Source organism: Leptonychotes weddellii, chromosome 1 (assembly GCF_054177405.1).
Source record: "Leptonychotes weddellii isolate Sample4059 chromosome 1, ASM5417740v2, whole genome shotgun sequence".
Lineage (NCBI taxonomy): Eukaryota > Metazoa > Chordata > Mammalia > Carnivora > Phocidae > Leptonychotes > Leptonychotes weddellii.
Window position 1 is genome coordinate 32,742,476 of NC_138369.1, and position 19,058 is coordinate 32,761,533.

The 19,058-nt window shown below is 40.4% G+C and overlaps 1 protein-coding gene across 1 annotated transcript in view; it reads right to left on the reverse strand.

Moving 5' to 3' along the window:
- EIF4E3 (eukaryotic translation initiation factor 4E family member 3) overlaps window positions 1-19,058 on the reverse strand; it is a 485,705-nt gene that overhangs the window by 86,537 nt on the left and 380,110 nt on the right. The window contains exon 10 of the transcript XR_014145501.1: window positions 5,163-5,222. The gene's annotated coding sequence lies outside the window, so the exon portion shown is untranslated. The remainder of the gene's footprint in view (window positions 1-5,162; window positions 5,223-19,058) is intronic.

Below are 19,058 nucleotides of genomic sequence, written 5' to 3' on the forward strand. Positions count from 1 at the left end.
AAAGACCACATATTGTAGGATTCCATTTATGGGAAATGTCCCAAATAGGTCAATCTATGCAGACAGAAAGTAGATTAGTTGTTGTCAGGTGCTGAGTTGAGGAGAGTGACTGCTGATGGTTATGGGGTCTCTTTCTGGGGTGCTGAAAATGTTCTGAAACCAGACTGGGATGATAGTTACAAACTCTGGCAATATACTCCAGGCCATCGAACGGTACACTTTAAGTGGGTGAATTGTATTGTGATATGAATTATATCTCAATAAAGCTATTAACAAAATTAACATGCCTGATAATGTTCATAACAGCATTGGCATGAAAGATACAAGAAAATCAAGTTAAGCTAACATTGCTTCCATACAAGGCTAAAATACAAAAATCCCTGATACCCTGGTCTCCCCACTATAGATCACTTTCTCCCAGCAACCAATATTTGCCCTTCCTAACACTAGTCATCATCATCGTTCATAATCTGGGTCTTCCGCTCTCTAAAATAAACTCTATGAGGACAGAGACCATGTCCTTCTTATGCAGTGCTATGATCTTGGCAACTAGCACACAATCATCAGTAAATATCTACAGTAGGAATTTATATATGTATGCAGTGTGTACTCTTGTATGAATGAATGACAGAATGAAAGAAAGAAAGAAAGGAAAGAGAAAAAGAAAGAAAGGAAAGAGAGAAAGAAAGAGAGAAAGAAAGAAAGAAAGAAAGAAAGAAAGAAAGAAAGAAAGAAAGAAAGAAAGAAAGAAAGAAAGAAAGAAAGAAATTATCGGATTGGGGCAATTCAACCAGTCAAGTTGTTGTGTTTGAATTGTCCCCTTAAACCTGTTCTCCAATTCTCCCATGCTCCTGGCCACCCTGGCAGACACATTTCCCAGCAGCCACTGCAGCTTCTTGCAACCAGGAGACCATAATCTTACCAATTAACAGTCAATGGATGAGATATGTGCAATTTTTAACTCATTTGAATCAAAGAAAACTGCTTGCCATGGACTTCTCCACTATGCTTCAATGATGTGAATAATGACAAAGTCCTAAGGTAGGAGAGCAAAAGAGAGAAAGAACCTGCCCAGGTAAGCTACACTGGTCAGACTGTTACATAAGAGAGAAGTAAACTTCCCTTTTATGTAAGCCATTGTATGTTGGGGTCTCTATGCTAATACCAGCCTAGTCTTTACCCTGATTGTTAAGCCCGGGCATGGGTGTATGGGGAGAAGGAGGGAGTGAAAAGGACTCCAGTGCTTAACTGAACAGACTAGTGAATCAGCTAGGGTGGTTATCTGGTGGCTCAGTGAAGACACTGTTATGTGTACACAACAACTTGATAAATTAAGTCACATGATTCAAATGTGGAATGCTATAAAGAGGTCATTTTGAAATGGACTTAACTTTGAATGTTATTGGCATTAAATATTTAAATCAAATAAATACACACTTTCAGAAGAGCCAATGGATATATTTTAAATAGCCAAATAGCCATTTTACCTTTATTTGTAACCAAGATATAATCTGCAATATGCGAGACACAATGAATAGTCTATAAGGATGCTTTATACTCCTTGACCCAACAAAAAAGGGCTCAAATTGGGGGTAGGAGAATACTGCAATGATTATACTTTTAGATTGTTTCTTAACTTTCTCACAAATAAGTTGACCATACAAAAGAAATTTAAAAAAAAATTAACGAGCACATAAGATGTGAAACTTGAAGATGCCTAAAACGTTTAAAAATAACCATTTAATCGTAATCTGTATGGGCTTGAAGATTACCATCTACTCCCAATACCACTCAGAACTGATACAAGAATATGAATTTTACAAATTGAATTTGAATCTCAAGCAAAAATGCATGTAGGTACAATGCCAATGTTGAGGGAAAGCAGAGAGAAAATGATGTATAAACCTGTATTAAATCACCAAACTAAGGCGGCCATGATAAAATGACATCAGTATAACTGTGACCTGAACAAGATGTCTTTTTAGATCCGGTCTTGACATTCTACGTGACCATCGGTAAGTTACTGATCGTCTATGGAACCACCTTCCCAGTCTGTAAAGTGGGGATTATAATCATGGCTGCCTATTTCTCCATAATGCTAGCACCAAACCCAGTTTGTAAAGTGTTCAGATCTACTTGGAAAAAAAATTGTTTTATTGCTACCAAGTAAGAGGGCTGTTATTTATGACTCTTCAGACCTTTGAATCTAAATTTGAAAAATGGCTTCATCTGTTTTTCTGAATTTGCCTGGCCGCTTTTATGCACATAAGTAGTTTTTCCCGAAGTGCCAATGTAGACATATTTACTTGCATCTATGCTTTTAATGATTCCCAGATTTCAAATGTGGCATGCCATTTACTGAGAAGCACCCGGGACCTGAAATCTACCTCTTCTTGATGGTGCGGAGATGGTGCTGGCTTCTCTGTCATCACTGGATAGCATGATCGTCTCAGGTTTTTGTTCGCTTTTGAGAGACAGCGTGCCCACGCATGCACACGTACGAGGGGGATGGAGGGGCAGAGGGAGAGAGAGAATCCTAAGCAGACTCTGTGCGCTCGATCCCACAACCCTGAGATCATGACATGAACTGAAATCAAGAGTGGGACGCTTAACTGAAGGAGCCACCCAGGCGCCCTGCGGTCTTCTCTGTTTAAGGCTTATTTCCAGGGAAGAAACAGTTGCCATTTCAGACATTTTACAGACTTTTTTTTTTTTTTTTTACATTTTTAACGAACCTTTTTTTCCTTTATATATAAGAGATCAAAATAAATAAGGATTAGTTTTTGAAGGCTCTTTGAGCTTGTTAAAAGGTAAAAAAAAAAAAATGTGATTTATCATTTAAATCTCTATACCTTCACTAATTTCTAAAAAAATAAAATAAAATTTGAAATGAGGGTTAAGCAAGATGGAATTGATATTGTAGAAGAATAAGAATAACCCAATGTTAATTGGGGGTAGAAAAAATAAAGTTTATTTAAAAAGATCTCAATCACAATAAGTTGGAGTAGGAAAAAACCATACAGAGATTGAACAAAAACTCTTCCTCCGAGATTCCTAGCAGTCAAGTTTAAAAGAAAAATTATATGAATTTGTTACTCAGCTTCCTTTGTGTCATGACAGGAGCCATCAGAAGGACAAAATTTTTCACTGTTCCTGAAATTTGACAAGGAGTTCCTCATTTGCAGTATATCGTACCATATAATACACCGTGTCCTTGACATTAATTATAAAGAGAGAATTTTTTTCTCTTCCCATGGACTACCTCTCTTTAGTCAACACTAATGAAAATTTCCTGGAACTTTTTTCTTTTTTTTCCCCCAAACTTGCCCCTGTCTCACGATATTTTAAACTTTGAACAGTATCACAGAATTGGAAACAAATCACATCGCATCCATTCAAGCGTGCCCATTTTCAAGTCATGGGTGTTAGCGTAGGCATTATAAAGACATCAAGTCAGAAGAAAAATAATTCATGCTTACAGGTGACTCCAAAGAAAACAATGAAAACTGCCCAGGATGCCCTTATTTGAAGCTGTCGGGGTAACACAACTCTCAAGGTGAATATTTCACCTTTTCAACCATGCTTTCAGCTTTGCTTAATCACAGTGTTGAGCTCTGCTAGAAGTCTTTGCTAGCTAATGGCACGAGATGAGTTAAACACCTGGCACAGCTTTGCATGAGGAACGTCTTGGACTGAGATCTCGCAGGGCTCACGGAGACCAGGAGACACAACGTACAGCCGAGCTGAGTCGCTGTGGCAGAGAGGGAATGGCCCAACAAAACAGAAAATATTTCCTGCATGGCCCTTTACGCAAAAAGTTTGCAGATCCCCGAAGTTAACTAAGCTTTCCTTTTTAAGACTGGACAACTTGAGTCTCAGCAAAGGGAAGTGCTTTGACTTGATAACCCGAAATACTAGCTGGGATCCACCCTTTCCATGCCGCAGTGTACAAATGAGACTGTCCTCCGTGGGGGCCAATCAGGTGCTTCCCACAAAGGTCTCATTTAAACACCAATGATGGTGAAATGCAGCAAGTTGGATTTTTTGCCTCCAATCAAATGTGCCAGAATGCAACTCTAAAAACAAATCCATACCTTTAAAAGGCGTCCTAGAGTCCCAGAATGCTTGGTAAGATTAAAAACAAAAGTGATCTAAGAATCTTCACATTATAAAGTTTCAAAAAACCCCCAAAACATGTTCAACTAAAGAGTAGGAAGTCTCTGTCTTACAAATTCATAAACTCAATTTAGTAATATCTGAGTGGAGACTTGGCACAACCAGGTCAGCAAGGAACCTGTTTTAAAACAGACACAAATCCACTAAAGCAAATGGAGCTGTTATTGGCCAAAATTCAAAAATAAAATGAAGATGCTACTTGATTAACCTCAGCCATGAAAATGACCTGCAAGATTAACTTGTGTCAGATGACCACAGCCACACCAGAAATTTGGAAATCAAGAAAATACGGAGCACCTATAACCATTTTAAACAGAGTGCTTTTTTTGTCCCCCCTCCCAAAAGTGAGTTTGAGAAAATTCAATTTAGCTTTAATTCATCAAGCTACATTAGTCTCTCTGAAAACTTCTGATTTTAAAATCAAATACTCATTTGATTTTCAAGCAAGGTCAAGACAACAAGGCAGCCTAGCGCTGACATCACAGGGATATGCCCCACGCCGCTCAGCAGTTACATCAATGTGCTGGGTTGCTATGGTGCTTGACTATTAATTTCTGAAAGAAGGTGATTATAAAGCCGCCAGATGAACATCAATCGGATGACACCACTTCGGCACCGAACACTGACATGTGCTACTCATGTTTGCAGCAAGTTCATTTTTATGAATCACCACTTTTGTGATGTGAATATTCCTTTCTAACTTTAAGCCCACCAAGTCAACAGCCAAAAAAAAAAAAGTTCAGCTTCAACAAAGAAGATAAAGTTTGATAACATTTTGGGGGGAAAGAGACTCTGCGGACCATTTCTTAAGGGCAATCTTTTCTTGAAAGATCTCCCAAAAGACGCTACTACATACAGACTTACACACAAATGCACACACACATATTTGGTAGCTACACAGACCGGAAAAGAGTTCAATTAAGATATACCTAGAAGGAGGGAGATATGGGCCAAGACATAATTCCACTAATCATATTTGCATTTACCTTTTTGGCTTCTGGAAAGCAATCTTCAGGTACAGTCACCTCAAAAGGTCACTTCTTACCCTGAAAACAAAAGAGAACGTCAAAATCCGAATGTCAAGAGACAGTAGCAACCACCCATCTGCCTGGGATAGATTCAAGAACAACAAAAGAACTCAGTTACATTGCATGGCAAATGACTTTCAGAGTTAATAATAAAAACAAGTCCCAAGACCACTGATCTGGCGCACAGGCCTGTGAGCTCCTCAAGACAACAAAAACAATGTGGGTGGAAAAAGTAAAGGTGAAACATTTCGAATTTTGCATATGAACTTTTTCTCATCTTGTCATCTATCAATTTATTTTCTGGTGCAATAATACGTGACTCATAGGCCTTTGTTTTTGGAAACCAGACTGCTCCTTGAACGTGTCTGTTTGGTTAACATCCACAACATCTCTGATTTCATTAAAGCACAGGCTTGTCCCCGCCGCCCCCCCCCCCACAGCCTTAGTAAGAGAGTGAGTTCTTATAGACAAGATGCTTTATGCCACCCTGGAACCTTTCAAAATGAATACAAGCACCAAGATCTTCAAGTCTGGGGAGGGGTAGGGGGTTAATCAGTTGGTGAAAGCTGTTCACACTATGTTTTCCACTTAGCATTTATCTACCAAATCTACCAAGTTAAATAAAAATGGTTTGTGTCAGATGAAATAAACAATTGAAACCGACCTCCCTAAAACACAAAGAAAGCCTGGAACATGTTTTATCCCACATCTACTCCTGCATCTGCATACTCTCTTATGCAAAACAGTGTGTAATCCTCTAAGAAACATTACAAGCTGCCTCTTTCTGCCCATGTAACTGGGATCAACATATGGCACAAGTGAAAAGAAAAACATTTGTTTATTAATTTAGATCAAGTTACCGACAGGGTACGGATTCATTCCACATCAGCTGACCAAATGCTCATGTAATTTTTTTGTAAGATGCTAAGATCGTATCGTCATTTTACTAAAATGTTAATATCCTTTTGCTCACTCTTCAGAACAATATGTAATGAAGTGGTTTTAATTTTATACAGAATATATCCCTGCTTATCCCTCTGCTGTCAGCCCTGAATGTGGAAAGGCAAACATTATTGAGAAGAGTTAAATCTTATTTCACAAGGGCTAAAATTTGAAAGTGGCACTTTGGTGAGTACTATCTTTGAGGAATTGATCTGAGGCCAATTTATGACATTTCCACAAGCAAGTATATGCAGATTCTTGCCATAAAGATTGGAAAAAAAAATGCAGGCTCTGAGTGAAATCATAATTTTCATGTTTACTGTAAGAGGAAATTGGAGGTTTTCACCATAAATGTTCACCATTTGGGTGGGGGAAAACCCTCACTCTGGGACTTAAAATTACTATTTTGCAACCTGCCCCAAACCTTTTTGTTTTTACACAAAACAATTCAAATTGAAAATGAAAATTTTGAGACACATTGCTGATGTGTGTCCCCAGGATTGGTTTCTCTACCGGTGAGAATTCTGTCATAGGGCAAATGGTGCTACGAAAACAGGGAGCAATGATGTTGGGGTCCTCAGGGTAATGGGGAGATCTGCAAAGCAGCCCAAGAGCTCATTAGATACAAGGCACAGCAATAATCGTATACACAAGAAATTTCCATCTCACCACACATGCAATCTTAAATGGAAAGGAAGTGAACTCTGGCAGATCCTACTGAAGTCAAGGCAAGAACGGCCATTCTCCCTCCTTTTTTACTTGAGATATTCTCCAATGTGCGTGCTCTAAACTAATGTTCATGTTCACCTATTGAGTTGCATTTATTTTTGCATGTTTGGCAGTCAGATCTATAGTATTAGACTTTGCATTGCAGATGAGATTGCTATCCTATAGGCCTGGCAAACAACTGGACCTTATTAAAATTTAATTTAAAAAAAAAAACCTGCTGAAAATGCCTACTTTGAATAAAGTTATCTCGAGCCATGTATTCAAACCTGTAGAAGGATTTCAGGGAAGAATGGGGCCTATTTCTCTATGCACCTGTCTACACAGTACAGTGTGTAAGTGAACAGAACAAAAATACATGCTGATTTACCCTCACATTTTTACAAGTATAATTTTCCCCTAGGGAAACAAAATTATACAACTGACCTTCCAACTTATAATTACTAAAGCGATACAAAATCGGCTATAGTTAATTTTTACTTATACAAAGAAAAAAAAAAAACCACACAAAAAACCTGGCAGTGGGATACAAATCATGTTTTTCTCCATTGTGAAGTTCCATAAATTTTAATGCATATGCACATTTGACCACTCATTAATTTATTTCTGTTGATTTTAGTTTTTAGTATAATTAGCCAAGTAATCTAAAAGATATTTTTCTAGCTTTGCAGAGAAAAAGATTAATAGTTCAACAGCTGTTTGCCATCATGCTAAATTAAATGAAATGTGTCAATATAACAGACAAGAAAATTAGGGAGTAGTACTGGGGCCTGAGTCTGCATCATGACGAGCCTGGAGGAATCAGAAATCAACAACCAGCAGAACAACCTGCATTTCATTTTTTTTCCAAAATGTAAAACTTCTGTTTCCAAAGCAGTTCACTATTTTTTTTTTAAACAATCACTTTTACTTATCAAATATATCAACTAGTTACCTGAATGCTTACTCACCGCACAAGCATCAAAACTAAAATTAAATGGTTATGTAAAGCTTTTAAGTTTTTTTTTAATATAAAAAGAAAAATATTCCCCTCCAGCCCACTCGTCTTCTTTTAAAATGCTGTTACCATCTGAATTGCATTGTCTTCCTCTCCCTTTCTGAAGTTTCCTATTGGTTTTAGGTTTTAAAAGTGAGCCAGGAATACGGTAAATAGAAATGACTTATTTTCCTTTGTGTCATTCTCTGTACAGTTAAGATCCCGTGAACACGAGTACTGTTCCTGGTGTGGCCCCCTCACTACTGTTTGCGAGAGTGTTGTCCACCTGAATCTATGCGTTGACCATAAAGACCTTGAGCAAGACACCGATCTTCAGCAGCAACTCTCCTCTTCCTCTACCTTCCCAACCCCCACCCCCTAAGAATTTCCCACTGTCTGTGGACCTCTTAGGTTACCATAGTGCTACAACGTCACACTTTGTAGGGGTGTATTTTGCCCCTCGTTTCATCTATTCGAGAAATAATACATGATGCCAACTGGTATGGCGTAGTCAGAACCAAGTTGCAGGTAACTTGACCTCATTTCACGAGACTGAAAATGAACAAGTCTTGAACAATATACACTCTACTTTTCCCACTAAGAGTATGTCCCCCCTTTCTTCCATGGCAGCTGAAGGAAATGATCTACATCAGGATTTCTGCACTATGTTTCCTTTTACACGATCATACAAAAGGGACTGGGAAAGACAACCAACGTTGTTCATCTTAACCTTCAGTCCACCAAATGAGGGCTGAGAAGGTACTGGGTCCCAGGTGTCACTGGCAGGTGTCACCGGGGATGCAAGGATGTCACGGCCAGCTCCTGGCCCACGAGGAAGGTGGCGATTTAGTAATTTGTCTCTGGTTAGAGAAGACCTTCTCTGAAAGCCCAGGAAAAAAGTTCAAGCTTCTCATACCCCAAATATTCCAAGCAAAGGACATGTACTTCATCTAAGAAAACAGAAGGTCTAAATGGGCCAATTTCCAAGAGACGCCTGCCTCTTTAACTAGAGACTCCTAACTCATGTGGATTTTCATGTATCGTTTTTCAAAGATTTCTTAGGAAAACAGGAGCGTATCAACACAAATTTGCCTAGCTGAGAAATGATAGTACGAGGGTCACTTCATTTTCTGCACTCGAGACAAGAAAATCCACTCAGAAATCAACCACAGAGAGTTTTTTCTCTGCTCTAATAACTTCAATATTGAGTCAGGCTTACAGAAAGAAAAAGCAAAGAGGGCAGGAAGGAAGAGAGAAAAAGAAGTAAGAGGGAAAGAAACCGGGAGCGCAGAAGAGGGGGAAGAGGAAAAGAAGGAAGGAAAATGGAAAGGAAAAGGAGCAGCTGCAGAGTTCAGGCCTTTGGGACACCGGCCAGGCTCGCAGGCTTACAATCACTACATTTCTGTTACTTCTGTTACTTCTGTCTACCAAAGAAATCCACCATCATTTCCTAACGTCCCCTCCTGTGGCTGCGAGGAACATTTTACTTCCTTTCTCCTCACCCTCTGGGACTCTTCACCAAATCGTGGAACCTAACTCTGAGGTCCATTCTCCTAAGAAAAACCGAAAATACTAGAAGGTAAGCCACATGGCGCAGGCAACGCCAGGCAAGGCGCACCCTGGGAAACTGCTCCAGGCTGTCAGCCCTCCCCGCCCGCCCCCCCCCCCCCCAGCTGCTCCACACTGGTCCATCTCTTTTGGAGGAACTCCTCTAGCTTACCTTACAGAAAAGTAAAACCCTGGTCATGGTCATGTGAAAATATTTTATAGGTATCCCTTAACAGCCTTTAAATGTTGAAACCTAAAAACAATATTTGCTGTTTTCTCTTTGAAGCTCTAACAAAGCCTTTGTTTTAGATTTACCTTGAGTGTGCAATAAGAGTTAATAATCAAATCCATCCCAACCCCCACAAATGTTAAACAAAAAGATAAAAGAAATGCAAATAGCTATTGTCATGGAAAGTTAAAGTACCTGTCTGTATTTTTAAGTGAAAACTATTATCTCTATCAATCAAAATTTAAGAATACAATAGCGCTAATCACAGAAGGTGCTCTGACAGAGTTACTTTTCCTCATAAAAAAAAAAGTATTTTTCCCCTTAAAAACCGAGTATAAAAGTCATATACTTACAATTAGATAGGGTATTTGTAATTTTATTATTAAAAACCTACAGCAGCCTCACTGTTAATAAATGCTTCTAAGTCTCTAGACTGATTTGTACCCAAGAAGACCCAACTCCCTACATATTTTAATAAGGTTGATGAAATTTTATTTAAATTCTCACAGTTTCCAACCTGCGGGGGAACAGCACACTCTTCTGTTGAAAAGAGTTACTCAAGCAGAGGCAACGGTTAACTGGTAATGCAAACTCCTTCTTTTAGACTCTGGACACAATTCCTAGTCCCTGAAATATCTTTACATAGGACATATCTTCCTTGGGTGGCTTGTCCCTTCTTCGTTGTGGCAATTCAGTTTTGAAATTATAACATTCTAAAAGAAAGCCGAATTCTACCATCATAGCGCAGAATGATCCAAGTGCACAGTACATCAATTTCTCTGAGCCTTTTTTTTTTTAATCCACTTTTTGAAAAGACTGGATTAGACCCTGAATATGGTGCTTTCTAAAGACAGTACGAGAACAAAAAAATAGCAAGACCCCAGATAGTAAAACAAACAGCTCAAGATTAAAATTCCTAGAGCAAACAGTTAAGCCAGGATGCCATTATGCAAGCTGAGCCTGGATGGATGTCTCCTCCACCGTGGGGCCAAGAGGCTGTCATCTCCCACCGCCCGCCCCCCCCAAGCAAGATCAGATTTCCTTCCCTCCCGACCGCCTCTCTGAGCATCATGGCCAACCTCTCTAGTGTGCTATTAATATCAATGAAGAGACGATTCGATTTCCACTAAAGAAAACCCTTCCTATTCCGGCACAGACCTTCGGGGAGGACCCTGGCCCGGGTATAGACAATACAGCAGCAGAGTTTCACTGCTTTCTTACAGTTCCGTCTTACACACTGTTTGAAGGCTTTTAGCAAACAATGGCAGCATTATCTCCAGGAGAGTTACAAAACAGGATTTGTTAGGACAAAGAATAATAAAGCTGTTCCTCTCTCTCTCTCTGTCTCTCCTTCTCCCCCAACAGCCCCCCCACCCCCGCCCGCCCGCCCGCCGGAGTTCCAAGAGGCTCCCTCTGCCAGCCCAAAATTCAGCCCGGGTTCCTCAGAGGCACCTGTACTCGTCTATTTCAAGGCAGCCAGCAACTGACAACGGCCCAGGAACCAGGACCCAGGGCGCTGGCAGGAGGCGCCCAGAAGAGCAGGAAAGTAGCCTCTCAACATTTGTAAAATGAAACAAAGTATCAGCCTTGGCTTCCCGCACACACTTACCCGCTCATGGTGAGGAAGGAAAGCTTTGGGGCCGGAGAGGCAATTTTCACACGACGGAAGAAAGTTGAGAGTTTGTCAGGGAGAAACTACAGGCGCTTGGAAGCCTGCGGGCTCTCAGGGCTCCAAGCTGCCGGCCGTGTGAGGAAGGACTGAAGGTATGTGGGCTAAACACAACAAAAGCCACTGCCTTACTCTAGATTAAATATGCAGGAAGAGGCCCCTTTGCATAAACACAAACACTCAGCAAATGAATAACTGGCTCAATCAGACGCCTGCTGTGCCTTCTACCTGTCCTCTCTCTGACGAGAGACACCACCAGTTCCAGGGCACAAGGACTAAACAGGAGACAGTTAAATGTGATGTTGCTATAATAACAATTAAAATGAATTGCATTCATTAGTAATTAAGAACTCACTCCTGGAGTGGGGGGGGGGGCGGTGGGTAACGGGGGAAAGGATATAGTGCTATTGTTTTATCTCCAGCTACTCCGAAAAGAAGTTGGCATAAGACACATCACTGGAGTTTTACCTTCGCTTGCCTTGAAATCTCTAACATTCAATGAGAGTTATCAACAATCACTTTTTTCACCAACAATATACCTTTTGTTTTTGTGCTTTGCCACACTATAAACCGGTCCTTGTGACCTGTACCTTTGAAAGGTCTATTTTATATATGCACAAAAATTTACACATATAAAATATAGACACACTTTCGTACACATACGTGTACATGCATATACATGTGTATATATAGGCCACGCATGTAACACTGACACGTATTTAATTAAAGGAGATAAACAAACAAAAAAACCCATGCCACTTTATGCTCTTTAGTTCACTAATGATTTAAGGAACATAATCTGAGTCTTCCAAAAATACATCCCAAATGCCTGCCTTTCAAATGTCATCAATCCATGACCACTCATTTAAAAACATTACCCATATATTAGAAAGGACGCTTTTAACTGAGTGGCCTCAACCACTTATAATTTCAATTAAATAACATAATTACAGTCAACAATTTCCTCCATTTCGGCAGAAAATATGCCATACCTCAACATAATTTGTCCTTAGAACCGAGGAATTTAAGCAAAAGGAAAAACACGCAGGCGCTAAGAATTCACTACTGCCTTTCCTCAGCCTAGGGAGTCAACACACTCACCTCTAACCTCTTACTGTATGTTCCAGCTACATGTTGGTCTTAGTAACTTAATTATTTTTTAATAACTTTTGCAGTATTAAATGATTTCGATTGAAACATAAATAAGATTATGTTCATCTACTTCCTTCTAATGCCACATAGTACTATGGGGGCAAATCCAGCATTGCTATTCTATAGGATGTGTCTACATTATTACTTGGACCAAAAAGGGTAGGTCACAGATCCTTCACAGCCTCAGAGAATGTAGTGCAACTATGCTAGCCAAGGGAAATAAGGCAGCTTTCTATTTCAAAAGCAAGTTCTATTTTATTAACACAACACTGCTCTCTGGCTGTATCATTCTACTGCAAAAGCAAATGAATATTACTGAAATTTTTTTTAAAAAAATTACTAACAAGCAGGAAAAAACCATCTCAAACATACATTATGGCATAACTTGGAGAAAAGAGAAACAAAATAGTTTTAAAGATTCCCAAAACCCCCTCCAAAGAATAAAACACAGGTTCTCCCTAAGAGGAGTTCCCAGAGAAACTAAAGATTCTATTCACTATTTTCTCTTGAAATGACCTTCCAAATAAGGTGTTAGATAACCTCCTTCCACAGACGATAGTGATCTAACCTTGATGCAAATAAACCATAGAACAAAATTTAATCAGTATATCACTGTGAAAAAGCCTTTGTCCATCCCAATGGAGCTTCTAATGACTGTTTTGGCAGTTCTGGCGGGTAGTTATGCTTCCTAGCTCATCTATATCTCATACTGGTTGAGCAAGCTAATGGAAGTGCTGTTAGTGGAATCCAATATTAATGCTCTGTATCGTGCAAACCTGGATGCAACTGAATATATTATACAATTAGAGGTAGTATCTAATTCCATAGGTATTAGATACTATACTCGAAATTAATATTTTAATGAGGAAAGTGAAATAAAGACGACAAGCCAGGTAAGGGATCCATGCATTGTGGCCCAGCTAAGCTTCTTGTGGCAAGAGGGCTGGATCCTGGAGTGAACGGCACAGACACAGGGATTGTGACAAAAATCCGTATGCAAGCTTTAGATGCTGAGTGACACATACTGATGCACAGAGTCAAAGATGTCATCCTCACGCAAGCGCCACTGGCTGTAAGCTTGAGAGAGAATGAAGGAGGGAAAAAAGGGGGCGGGGGGAGTTGCAGCGAGACCTCCAGAAAATAAACAGGGCGTACAGTTTCAAAGGCTGCAGACACAGACATTTCATTGTTCAAGCCAATTATCAGTGGAAAATAATAACAACAGATGGATTCAGAGTCACTGACTTTTCATATGCACTTCATCTCAGCGGAACAGATGATGAAACGCGAGAGCTATCTCAAAAAGGCAAAACATCTTTCAGTAAAAGAACTCTACAGTCCAGATGGGGACCTTCTAAGGCTGCTGATTATCTTCTTATAATGTTGTAAGATAGACTTACTAAAACATTTCAAGAACTGATCAGATATGATGCGTACAATGGCTTCATTATTGGAAAGAGTTGCTTCAGACTTGTGACTAAAGCGGGCAGAGATTTCAATAAGGTTAGGACTGTAAGTTTCCTGTTTTCTCATCAGGGACTGCAGGTTCCAACTAAAACTGGAAATCTGTGCACAACAGAGAATAAACCAGCACCCAAGGATCTTATGTTTGTGGTCTTCTCTCGTTTGAACGAAGAAAAAAAGAGATGAACTGGGACTGCGAAAAGGGCATTAAATTATTCTGAACCATTCTATCACAACGGGGGAGGAAAAAAAACCTCCAAAGCACTTCCTTATTAAAAGCATTCAGTGATAAAATACCATCTCTTACATGCAGTTAGAACATCTTAACTATCCCTTGCCACCGGTGATCACAAAATATAATTTGCTTTTAGTAGTAAATAAATATAAATTTCAATGGTGGTGTGATAAACAGTTGTATTGAATGCCAACCAAACACCCAGGCGAAAGCCACGGACCTATCCCAAAGCATTCTCACTTCACTTAAAGTCACACTTGCTGATAAAACACAATAGGTAAACCGCAACCTGAGAAGCTGCTGTAAGTAACAGAAAAAGTTAAAATTTCTAATCAGCTAAGACTCATTACTACTGGAAAAGCAACGTATCTATTCCGTATCCATCCATCCATTCATCGTTAATTCTACATTTATAATTTTGCAAAAATCTTTCTCTGAATTGACATGTCATTGAAATCAGTGTGCTAAAGAAAAAAGAAAAGCTGCTCCTCCCACTGTTTACTAACACACTTACCATTTTAAAAATATTTTTATGAACACACTGTTGACTTCACAAGTTTATAACGTAAGTTAAAAAAAATTTTTTTTAAGAGCAAGGCTTTTCTTTCAAAGTACTCTGACAAAAAAGTAAATTCATAGCAGAACATACAAGCATGAAGAAAATATCGCCAAGGGCAAAATTCGGCAACTGCTTTAAGAAGCAAACAAGAGCACAAAAGATGTGTAATACAACCATCTGGCTCTCCTCATACTGTATCAATGCCTCAACTTTATCCCCCACCCCCTTAGCCAGCCCACACCAATGCCACAAAACCAAATGGCTTCACTTATGTCTCCTGCACAGCAAATTTACACAATGCACTGAGAATGCAAAAGTTGATTTTTACACATAAACTAGTATCTTAAAATTTTCCCCCACTTCAACTATTTTGTTGAACCTCACTGTGATAAAGATGTCCCCACAGGTATAGATATGCTTCGCCTCAGGAGAAGCCCCCCTGAAAACTTTAATGTCTACCCTCTTGTGTTTTCTGTTATAATCAGACACTAGATGTGGGCATCTGAAAGAGGAATTCTGAAATTATTCCAATTAAACCTTTACTTTTTTGGTTCATTTTGCTCGAAATTGTGGGTTGTCTCCCCTACTTATTATTTGAAAGAACTTCACTCTTTTTTTATCACCACCCTTGAAAGTCAGCATGCTGACTAGAAATCATCCTCATCTGGCTCATTCTGCAAACATTAACTGAGCAACTACTGTGGTGTCAGAAGCTTGCTGGACAACGGATGATTGAAATCATGTTTTCCCAGAGAAGAGCAGAACCTGCCTAGTACATTAAACCAGAAACTTCGGTATTCATATAAATCTTCCACACACAAGTAGGCTGAAGCATTTTACTTATTTATGTACTAATTGGGAAGGCAGATATTTGAAAAGTTATGGCACATCTGTAGGTGTCCCACTGCTTTCAAAGGTGGGAATTAAGACTTTTAATGGATATCTCTGGGTAAAATCAACATAGGTCATCATAAATGGGTCTCACAAAGGGACAACAATCAAAAAATAGTAACTGGGGAAGAGGTTCTTGTAGGCCAACTCTCTGCTTTTTCTTCAGGGGCATGTTAGAGGCAGGTGGTCCGTATCAGGCAAGCACTCTTGGTTACAATCAAGACGTGCATGTGGGGGGCCACGTCTGGTTTACTTCTGGTTTTTTTGCTGACATTGGTTTTGTACCTCCCCTGCATCCCTCTCCATGCTCCAGGATCAGAAAGCCATGCCTAGTTTCTCAAGGAGCTGATTTTTGATTCCCTTCTGGGTGTTTCTGCCCCAGACCACAGACGCTCCTGGTCCGGACAGCAGTGGTAAGTTTAGGACACACACAGCGGATCTAGCCACGGGGCAAGGGATTCCGCTAATTGTTTAAGCCTGCTCTAGTGTCTGGCCACCAGTTGGCAGACACAACTCATGGCTGCCTACCAGACCTAGGTTAACACAGCTGGAGCCAGATGACAAGCTCACAAAGAGATTCTTCCCATGGCCACATCTGGCTCCCGGCGGCTCCAATCTGCAGCTAAACAGATTTCATTTGGTTTTTCTGGGAAAGTTTAGGCAATGGATAAAACCAGTCATGTTAATCTTGACTGTGTGCACTTCAGTGTGGGGCAAATTATCAGAAAATAAACCCCATGAAGGCAAGCACTTCCTCGTCTTGAATGCTGTACGCCAGTTACCAAATAGTAGCTGCATATGGTGGTTGGTCAATAAATATATATGGAATGAATAACACTAATCAGCATGTAAGTTGCATAAAAACATTCCTGTATCTCATTCTAGCTCCTCTATTCCTATTGTTATATGCACGATAGCTTACACCTGGGTATATACAGAAAAGACACCCCGCCCCCCTTCCCAACCAAGTGGCTCCACAGTTAAATGTTGTGGGCTCCATTGTGGGCATGTTGACCCATGGAGAAAAACACACAAGAATGAACCCACTCACATAGTCAGGTGGGAAAACCCCCCAAAAATCCTTCCCTGAAAATAACAGTCTCCCAGTATTACCCATGTCCCTGCTTTATTGGGCCTTAAACTGCAAAACTTGGCAGCTAGGTGCCCACCGTGCTTGCAAGTGACTCAAAAGTAGAAACTTAACTTTTGGCCACCAGAAAAATGCCAGATAATGAGACAACTTTTCCTGGCACCTTTTCATCCCATTTCCTTTCCCATGCCTCTCTTCCTGAATTCTCTGACATTGGCAGATCCCAGTTCCCTTTTCCACTCAACTCTGACCCGTCTCTCGGCTTTTCCGCACCTCACCACCACTAGAAACACACTTGCAAGCGCCAATGTAATTTAGAACCAGGTGGGACCCGCCCTCCTGGCTCCTTAGCTAGAAAGGTTTCTCATACCTTTAGGATGCTATGTTAATAATACTGATGTCAGGGGGTCTTTAATCCTTAGGACAATAAAGTTCCACTGAATGCCCCCAGAACTTGATAGAGGACCCGACACATTTGGCAGAAGCCTGGCCTGGCTGTTCATATATGATGCTGCTTCCCTAATACAGCAAGTTAACGTTCCTAAAACAAGAATGGCTGCAATGGGCAGATGACTTTGACAAGCTCAGCATATGGTCTTCAACAAAGCAAAGCCACTCAGAAGTGCACTAGATGAAGCTGTTGCCTGAACTCGCTCCCTTTTCTGTCGTGTAGAGCAGCAGGGGTGGGGGTGTGGGTAATTCCTTTCAGCTACGTGTTTAAGTTTCTGAGAGGTGTGCTGTGTCCGCTATGGAGGACTGGGGCTTCCAGCTCCCCTCAAAAGGAGCTGCGTACCTCATAAAGGGTGGGCCTGGAAGACCCACCGCTCAAAATCCTTCTCTTCCTTTGTTTCTACTTTCTGGAATTACTTTGAAAATGGGAGAACGGCTTTCCAGAACTCCATAATCACAATGAAAATTTAAGATAATCAAGGGAGAAGCGGGACAACAGGATGCGAACGGTTGATGCCTAGTCCTTCCCTGGGAACAGGGCAGAATGTAAAAACCACCAAAAGAAAACAGAAAAAAAAAATGTTTTTTTTAATTAGGGGAAAATGTCAGGAGATGGGGGGAGGGCACCAAGGCTGACCATGAATATCTTTATTTCTTAATGCTTTCTCGGGCTGCCTCAATTAACACTAAGTACTATGTAATATCATACTGCCCAGTCTAGCTCAACCTGGGAGAGTTCAGTCCTCACGAGCGCAGACACAAGCGCCTGAGTTCAAACCTCAGCTCTGCGCAGCTGACTGGCCTTGTGATCTCAGGCAAGTTACTGAAGCTCTCTGTCCCTCCGTGTCCTCATCTATAGAACGGGCTGAAGTATAGTGCATGATGTGCTTTTGAGGAAGAAATGCATTAATGGGAAAAGTCCTCACACAAGGGCCTGGCACACATGCCACAAAAATGATAGCCACTGTTACCACAAGCAGGGATAATACAACTTATGTAAATCTCAAACTTCCTACGCCTCATTTCTGCCATCTCTACAAGCTGTTAATATGATCTGGTGATCTGCCACGCTCAAAGGTAAAAAAAAGGAGAGAATGTGTATCAGATTTTAAACTTCTTAAAAACACAGTGCTAAAATAAAATCAAAGTACTGATTTTTCCCCCTCATACTGGGTGGAGAAACATAGAGGTAAGATTGGAGTCTCGCCTACGTCAGTAGAGGGTAAGTCATTAGCTACGAAAGAGCTACAACCCAAGCTCAGAGTCACCTGCTTGTCCCGCCAATGACCAAAAAGAATTTGGGGGGGGGGGGGCAAGGACATGTTCAAAGAAGGCAGGAGGAGAATCCGGCATGGAAGCAAAAGGTATTGAAATACATTTTCTTGTACTTTTCAAGTCTGTGCATATAGATTCTGTTACTGATTTAGGATCTTAAACAGTTTGTTTATTTTTTAAATGCCTTTCAGCTCACCTTTAATAACATGTTTCTTTGACTTGGCTGAACTATGCCTCAGAAGAATTACAAGCGGGAATATGGCTGGGTGAAAGGTTCAGTGAACTAATCCACACCTGGTCCATGTAAAAAAAAAAAAAAAAAGGGTCATATTTTCCATATAGAAACAAGTCTCTTTATATGAACCAGGCTTTTATTTAATTGGTAAGGCACTTTCCACACCGTACAATCTTTCATGAGCTTCTTCAGTGGGGTGGGGGAAAAGGCCACAGAACCACCACCCAGTCATACTATGCAGATTGATCAGTGACAACTGGGGGGAGGGGGGAGGAGAAAAACACACAATCACAATCAGAATAGGAAGTAGGTTTATTTATTATTTTTTTGGGGGGGGGGTTTATTCTTATGTTAATCCCCATACATTACATCATTAGTTTTAGATGTAGTGTTCCATGATTCATTGTTTGTGC